Source organism: Pempheris klunzingeri, chromosome 6 (genome assembly GCF_042242105.1).
Source record: "Pempheris klunzingeri isolate RE-2024b chromosome 6, fPemKlu1.hap1, whole genome shotgun sequence".
Taxonomy (NCBI): Eukaryota; Metazoa; Chordata; class Actinopteri; order Acropomatiformes; family Pempheridae; genus Pempheris; species Pempheris klunzingeri.
In genome coordinates, this window is record NC_092017.1 from 2,016,707 (window position 1) to 2,025,085 (window position 8,379).

Sequence of the window (8,379 nt, forward strand, 5' to 3'; positions counted from 1 at the left end):
GCATGTAAGAATTTTAACTGCTTAGAATTCTTAACGCTGAGGAGTCTTGCACTGCTCACGTCCGTAGAACCCCCGCACTTTAAAAATTGCTGATCCACCTCTGGGCCAACAGAACAACCACATTTTATTCCTTTTGTTCAGTAATGGAAGCAACAGAAGATAAAACTGCACAGCAGGTTGTTAATGGAGTAAAACACTATAAACCTGCAAAGGGATTACACAGAGCGACCACATATTATGAATAATAAAATGGAGGCCCACTCACGTAGCCATACACATAGCTGTCTGCTCCTGCACATGCCTGCAAACACACACACACACACACACACACACACACACACACACACAAACACACACACACACACACACACACTCATATGTCTTTAGCTCTAATGCAGCTGTTTATATTCCAGAGGAGGAAGGGCGGCTTTGATGACTCACACACACCTACACAGACACATTCATTTGCTAAATACACACACATACAGTTGATAAATTACCATTTTAACAGCATTTTGAAACCACACAGCCTGAATGTTTGCTGGCTTTGCGCTCCTGTGTGCGTAAAGCCTTCAGAGCAGTTGTTGCTGGATAAGAGCTAAAACAATAACTGTTGAGCAGGCAGAGAGTGGGTGGATACCTGTATGTCAGTTCAGCTGAGTTTAATAGAGGGGGATGCAGAAAGAGGAGATGCTGACAAAGACTTCAAAAAAGTCCCAGAACCAGGGCAAACGGAGGTGAGAAGTAGGTTCTATTCTCATAAAATGTCAAACCGTCTTTAACAAGAACAAAATGTATTACATAATGTGAGCAATATGGCTTACAAACCCTCTCTTGACATTTTAGGCCATGCTGCAATATATGACATGACAACAGACGGTAAATGGTCTGTATCTGTACGGCTCCTTTCTAGTCTTTTTGACTACTCTCATCCAGTTGGAGCTCAGTGTCTTGCCCAAGTCACATGCTGTCTCATAGCTGGGGGGTCGAACCATGGACCTTCCAATTGAGGGACGACCCGCTCTACCTCTGAGCCACAGCCGCCCCTCATAAAAATGCTTTTTGAAATAGTTCTATCAATATAGTTACATCATCTTATTTTTCAGAGGTAGTAGTGACTTCCCAGTAAGCTGTGCTAGCACCACTGCTGGTATGAAGTCATTTTATGTCACTTTATACTGCTGCTCTATACATCATCAGGTGGTGACGGGGAACATCTTACTGCAACATGACTGCTGGAAGTACATTTAGCTAGAATACCTGCATGCTTTTACCTTTGTCGGCTTTGAATGCAGAACTTTTACTTGTACTGGACTGACCTACCTCCTTCCTCTGAGACACAGAGCTCCACTGTTGTCCACAACAATTAAAAACATATCAGGTAGGCACATTGCAGCACTGGGTGTCAGGTTCCTTCAATACCATGAGCACACATCAAATATGGATTATTCCGCCACTGAAAATAGTCCCCAACATATACAGTCTTTCCTCCCATTAACTAAAAACTACAGTGGCCAACTGTTTTACGAGAGTCTTTATTTTAAAAATGAAACCATATATGCACGTCATTTTGAAGATGTTCTTCTTCACTTGGAACTTAAGGCTTGAGCCACATGTTTTCAGTAAAACTATAAAATAACACCAGGCCTTTGCTTTATCTATCGAATGCTTTCATGTGCTGGTGGGAAGACGGTGTGAGCTGCAAACACTGTATTCAGCTGCTTCGCTATCAGACAGTAAAAATGGATAAAAACATGACATCATGACGAGGAGAGTTGTGAATTAAGTACTGTCCTGAGGAGGTCTTTTTTTTAAATAGATGCATAAGAGCCTTTTTCTGGCAGGGCTTTTAAGATAGATTAACATTAGCGTGTGATGGTAATGGTAACTAAACTCAATCACAGCTTGATGTTCACTGTGATGTATTACTGCTGTAAAATCAAGATGGTAGCTTCAACATTCTTGTACATTATGGTGTGAGAGCTTTGTATTCAGGCAGACTTGAAGAAACCCAAATCTATTGATCTATACTTGGAGGGAATTCTTAATGCTGTACTTGGAAATGCAGACAGTGAGGAGAAAACTCAGGGCAGCAGGGACACAGCGACCTCAACAGAGACACTGCCCGAGGTTCATATGGTGCTTCATGTTGCTGTAATGTAAGACAGGTTCAGGTTTTATCATTATGAGAAACTACAATTACAATTACATTTAACTTAAAGTCACAATTTTACTGTAAAATCCACGTGCCATTTAGAGATGTGCACATTCAATTAAGTTAGCAGTCTGCTGTCGGGCTCATTGGGGGCTGTTTCCTTGGATGGAGAAACATACAACCAGTCAGAGCTTTGTAAGAAGGGGGCATTGTCTTCAGCTACCCACCTACAGTGATTATATCCAACAATAGTGACAGAAAAATGGCCAAAATGATTACAGAGTGTGGATGACGACAACCTACGTGACAGCCGCCACTGCGACTTTTGTGTCAACTCAAAATTTCAGCGGGGCTGATATGTCATTGGGCAACATGGTGGTGCACTGGTTAGCGATGGTAGCAAGAAGGTTCTGGGTTCCAAATGTGCTGCCCAGCAGGTTTCTGGTTTCAGCCTGTGTGGAGTCTGTATGTTCTCCATGTGACTGCAGGGGTCTTCTCTGGGTACTCCGACCTCCTCCCACAGTCCAAAGACATGCGGGTCGGTGACTCTAAATTGCCCGTAGATGTGAGTGTGAGCCTGAATGGTTGTCTGTCACTATGTGATGGCTCTGTGACAGTCCGGGGTGTACCCCGCCTCTCCATGTCAGCTGGGACTGGCTCCAGCCCCCTGCGAACCTTGAGGGTAAGCAGTATAGACTGGATGGACGGATGACATGTCATTCATCACTAATTGGTTAGAACAAAACTCAGCATGCTAATTGAATATGATATGATGAATGATATAATGAATGATCTGATTATAAGGTAAAACTAAAAATATATTTAAATCATCAGGGAATAATCTAGAGACAGAAATGATCCCTGTATTTAAACAAAGCATGGGGCTGTGCCGGTGGGGGCATGTTGTTTCAAGTAGGAGCTAGTGAGTCAATTTAATATCATTAAAACATGCACAGTAATTTATAATACAGTGAGACAGAATTTTACAACTCTGGAAAGTTACCATGGCACTAATTATTTGATCTTTTGTCACTGTACTCAAATGGTTCAACTTTTTCCTGCGGTGCTTTGCTGCATCCATAAACTGGCTCCCTTCAAATGAACGATGGGACTGCAGTTTCTCAAGCCGAGCTAAAATCGGTCTAAACTTGACCTTAGTCCACATCAGAACAACATCTGGGTACTAATCTGATGGAAGCGAGCGTCTCGGATACAGCCCATCCCTGATGAATGCACAGAAATTACAGCTCTGCTGAGTTGCTTATACCGCAGAGTAAATTAGTGACCGAGGTGTAGCTGAAGTGCATCTGAATCTGATGATCCACTCAGACCTGAGCAGTACTGACAACAAAGCTTAACAGCTCCATCCTCCTCTTCCTCCTGATGAGAGGGAGACCCAGCATCGATCACAGTCCTGACAGCTGATGTATCACAGAGGGACTAAAGTGCACCCGCTGCCAAACAAGTTCTTTGTAATACCCATGATGCACCTGTTAGATTATCAGCTAAATACACATCAGTACATTGGATGCTAAATCTCCGCTGATCTCCGAATACTTTTATTTTGAAGGAGCGAATTTGAGGCGTGTGGACACAATGGTGAGGATCCTCACGAGTTATAATAACATTGTACTCACTCGATTAACTACTGAGATCTGAGAACATGGCAACATCAATATAGCAGATTTTGACAGAGCAGAAATATGAGCAGTCTGAAAATCTGACAGGAGACAAACCAACACTTCCAAATTACTAACCACTGTTTCTGAACCTTTTTTGAGCGCTTGTGATGAACTGACATGCCTAAAGGAGCAGATCCATGCAATATCCCTGTGCATGATAAATGTGCACGTGCAAAGCTTCATTCAGATCATTCAGCTTGTTGAAATACACCTGTGGCAAGCAGGCAGGTAAGTGTTCTTCACTTGTGCTGTAAGACAATGGAAGAGCTAAAAGAGGGAAGATTCATTCTTCCGTTCAAACTTTGTTTTTCTTTTGTGGGGGGGACTGCTTGCTCACACAGGTCAAGGCAACGCAGAGAGATGCAGTTCTGGAGCCAGCAATTTAAAGTTCATACAGTTAGTAAGAAAACTCAATAACGTATGAAGGCTGAGGCACAAGCTGCTTAAAGATGCACTTCCACTGGAACCATGATGGAGATATGACTGCAACACAACGCAGCCACTTCGCTACAACTACTGAGGAACAATTATTGACACCGGTATTTAGTTCCTTTAGTAATCGAACAATCTATTGGGAGTTTTATTAAGGGACAGATTTATATCAGTGGCTTATACATTTGAGTTTCACATTTATTTCAAAAAACTGTCCACAAAGCCTCTACAATACCAGGAGCTACCATCAGGAGAGACAGGGATCTGAACCAGCTTTTGAAAGTAAAACTGAGGGATGTTTCCCACCATGAGGAGCTTTTACTGACACCTCAAGCGTCAGTAATAATCCCACTAAAGGTGATATGAATGCAGACTCTGTAAGTAAGGGACAAGATTTTGGAATCACAAGAATTTTGGTTTCTGTCTGTAGATTGTTTGTGGTCCAAACAGCCAATAATAATAACCAATCCCAGTCTGTGCGGACAGAGAAAGAGGCGGAACGGAAAACATTGGCTATCACATGATGACAAATTAGCTTTTTATTAGTAGTTTTTAATTGCCCAGATGGAGTGTTTTTATCACATTCTGCTGATCTCTGCCTTAAAAAAGTAACGTTAGCCAACAATTCAGTTCAAGAGAGCAGCGCTGCTTCGGGAAGGTAAGCGTAAGCTGAGGCTGGAAAATCTTTTTGGAATGTGTCCCCAATCCCCTGATCATGTTCTGCCACTGCATTAATGCAACTAAAACTCCAGTAATTGGAGTAGGTCAAAGTTGAGGCAGGGACCGTATCTGTGAATCTGGGATGGATGTTTACAACGGACAGTTCAGTTCGGGTCTGTTTTCTCTTCGAAGGAATGTTTGTCTAAGCTGGTGGCTTCTTTCCAATCCGTCTGACTGCTCGTGTTTCTTGAGCTGTCAGACATTAGCAACGGTGCAGTGTTCCCTGATCTCGGCTCATCATCTATGAGCATGATGGTCAGAATACCTACAATCATATCAATCGATTCATCCTTTAAATGCCTGGAGTGAATTAATGACAAGCATTTTGTCATTTGGTGGCAGCTTCCGTGTGATTCTAGACTTTTCTATCACCCTGTAGAGTTCTATGCCAGCGTGAATCATCTCTGCTCTTGCTGAGCACTGGGACAGCTACAGTTCTTCTGGCTACTCTGTGTGCCTGTGTGCCTGTGTGTGTGTGTGTGTGTGTGTGTGAGAGAGAGAAAGAAGAGAGAAAGAAATGGTACATCAGCTGTCAGAGTGAATGCTTGTCAAATGGAGCAGAACAGGCCAGTTAAATAGAGAGATCCAGAGCGGAGATAGAAGGATTAATTGGCCATAATTGGTTGATGTGTTGGTGTTCCAAATGACCCAGTTTGGTTGGCGACCCTCCTCCCTGCGCCTGCACAGACAGGCTCTGTACCGCTGTTAGCATAGGCTACACTCGGAAAGCTACTGATACGGAGCGAAAACTTTACAACAAGGGTGCAAACGTGTCACGTCAAGGAACCTCATATCAGGGCTTTCAAGTTAATAAGATCCCAGTAGCCTCCCACTTTGTTTGAAGCTGCTCACACCTGTTTCCCCATCTTCCCACCACACTTTAGTTCCTGGGCACAATACTGGCAGACAGAGGAGGAAAACAGTCAGGGTGCTGCTTGTACTGCTTGGAGCACTGCCACAAATATGAAGGTTCCATTAGTAATCATTTGAATTTCAGCAGCCTTGTTACACCTTGTTAAAACAGGCACTCATGACGGTCAAAAGATTAATCAGAATATAAAGTGAAGGCAACTGTTTGCATCATGTGTTAGCATGATGGAAGCAAGCAAGAAACAGCTGAAGCTCAAGCTCCAGTGTCAAGTTCATTTCTACAATCCTTCGGTTTAAAGTGTTGCACTACTCATAAAACAATAAGTCAAAGAAAAGCAAACAAGACAGAACACACTGTATGAAAGACCTGACAGGTTCTATTTATTTAAATGTAATCCAGCTTTAGAAAACACAACAAACATCTACACCACACCAGTACCTCTCCTTTCCCCTTGTCTCATTTAATCTTAGGGCCTCCTGTTAATTAGACATCTGCACTATGGTGTTCAGTGTTGGCCTGAGGTTCCTCTATTAGAGAGCCCAGCTTAAGAACACACACATGGTGACATGTTCTACTTGGATGATGCTTTGACTCGGAGCTCAAGGCTGAAGTTGTGTTTGCACACAGTGTCAGCCTTGATGACCCCTGTGAGAATCAAATCTCCAGCTGAACAGTTTGCAGTTTTCACAGCTCACTGGTTCAGAGCAGTCAGGTCAATCTCTGAGAAGCACTTTATCCAAGCCAACTAAATGAAGCACTGAGCATTATGGGTTAATTATACAGTGAGTTATGGGTTAATTGAGGGTAAAAGGTATTAGTTACACAGGAATGAAGCACCTTCCCTGTATCAACACTTAAACTAATAAAAGTAAAAATCAGTTATACTAACTATAATTAAAGTTGCTTTGATTTAATTTAATTTGACTCCACTTGTGCTTATAAGAAGAGACACTGATCAGAGATTACAATAAATCTGACCTACTGTGAGACCTCCATTGCAATAAAGCAACATCCAAACCAGGGAACAGACTTCGACCCTGGCAGTTTGCACAGTTTGCAGTTCTCCTGCCAAAGCATTTCTCACATTGAAATCACTGCAACGCTGTTGCTGGGAGACTACTGAGCAGTCTGAAACACTTTTAAAAGGTATGAATAGGATGAGAGTCTTCTGTCCTTCACAGAAGGACAAATGACGAGGTGGTGGGGTATAAAGAGGTAGACGAAAAGGCTGAGCTAATTTACCTCCTATTCAATCCAGTGCTTTTCCTGCTATGATGAGTCCAAATGTATGCTGTGAAAAATCTATCTAATCTAATGCTGAATTTATCTGGTGACACCCCGTTCATTTTGTATTGGCATTTATCTAAGGCTTGACCAGTATCTGAATATCTGCTTTACTTAAGCTTATTCATTTAATATACATTACTCACAAAAAGTTAGGGATATTCGACTTTCAGGTGAAACACATGGAAAATGTAAAAAGTGAATGCTACAGTGATATTATATCATGAAAGTAGGACATTTAAGTAGAAGCATACACTGGTAATTTTATTCATCTTAAACAATTTATTGAAAGAAAATCTAACAACAGTGGTAGGTATACCACAACAAAACATTTTCGGTGTCTCAATAAATTGGGACGTGGCCAAAGGACGTCCACTCCTCTCCTTTCTGTGACTCTTCCAGTCTCTGTATCACTGTTCCAACCTCCTGATGACACTCTGTGACCCTCTAAGCTCAGTGAACACCTCCGTCTGAGGACTTCCTGTTTGAAGCCTCCAGTGTTGAGGTGCTGCTGATCAACTGTTAGGTGTCGTCTTGGTCTCCTGATGTCAGAATGTGAACAGCAGGATGAGGAGGACTGTTTAAATACCAATTCTAACTGAAGCAGGAAATGTATTGGTGGATTCATGGATCAAACCTGTTGTGAATGTTGCTGTTAAGCTTCTTGTTAGAGAACAGCAGCTGGTGCAGAAAGTACTGAGACACTGAACAGTTGGACATGTGCATTCAAAGGTTTAGAGAAGGTCACATTAAGTTCACCTGGAAAGGTTAGAATGCATTTTAGGTTCATCCTGAAATTTCACCTGAAAGCCGAATATCCCTAACTTTTAGTGAGTAGTGTAATTTAGATTTGTTCATATTTCAGATAATACGCTTTCGTACGGCATCCAAAGTGCCTTTAGATAACCTGGAAAGTGGCCTGTCATCCAGTTAAAGGGAGGCTGTTTTTCAGTTGACAGTTATGTGTGTTCAGGTGCAGGAGCAGCAGTAATAATAATAGAGTAAAGCGATACTGAAATCACATTAAAAGAGACATCCTCTCACACACTTTCCTTCCATCTGTCACATATTCTCTGCTCCTCTCCTGCTACCTTACTCTTAACTCACACCTAAATCCTCTGCCATCATCTCAGCAGATGGCATAGGTACACAGACAGACACACACACACACCACTGTGCCGCCCCACAACACATCATGCAGTCCACTCGCATGCACACACACATTATCCTGCAAA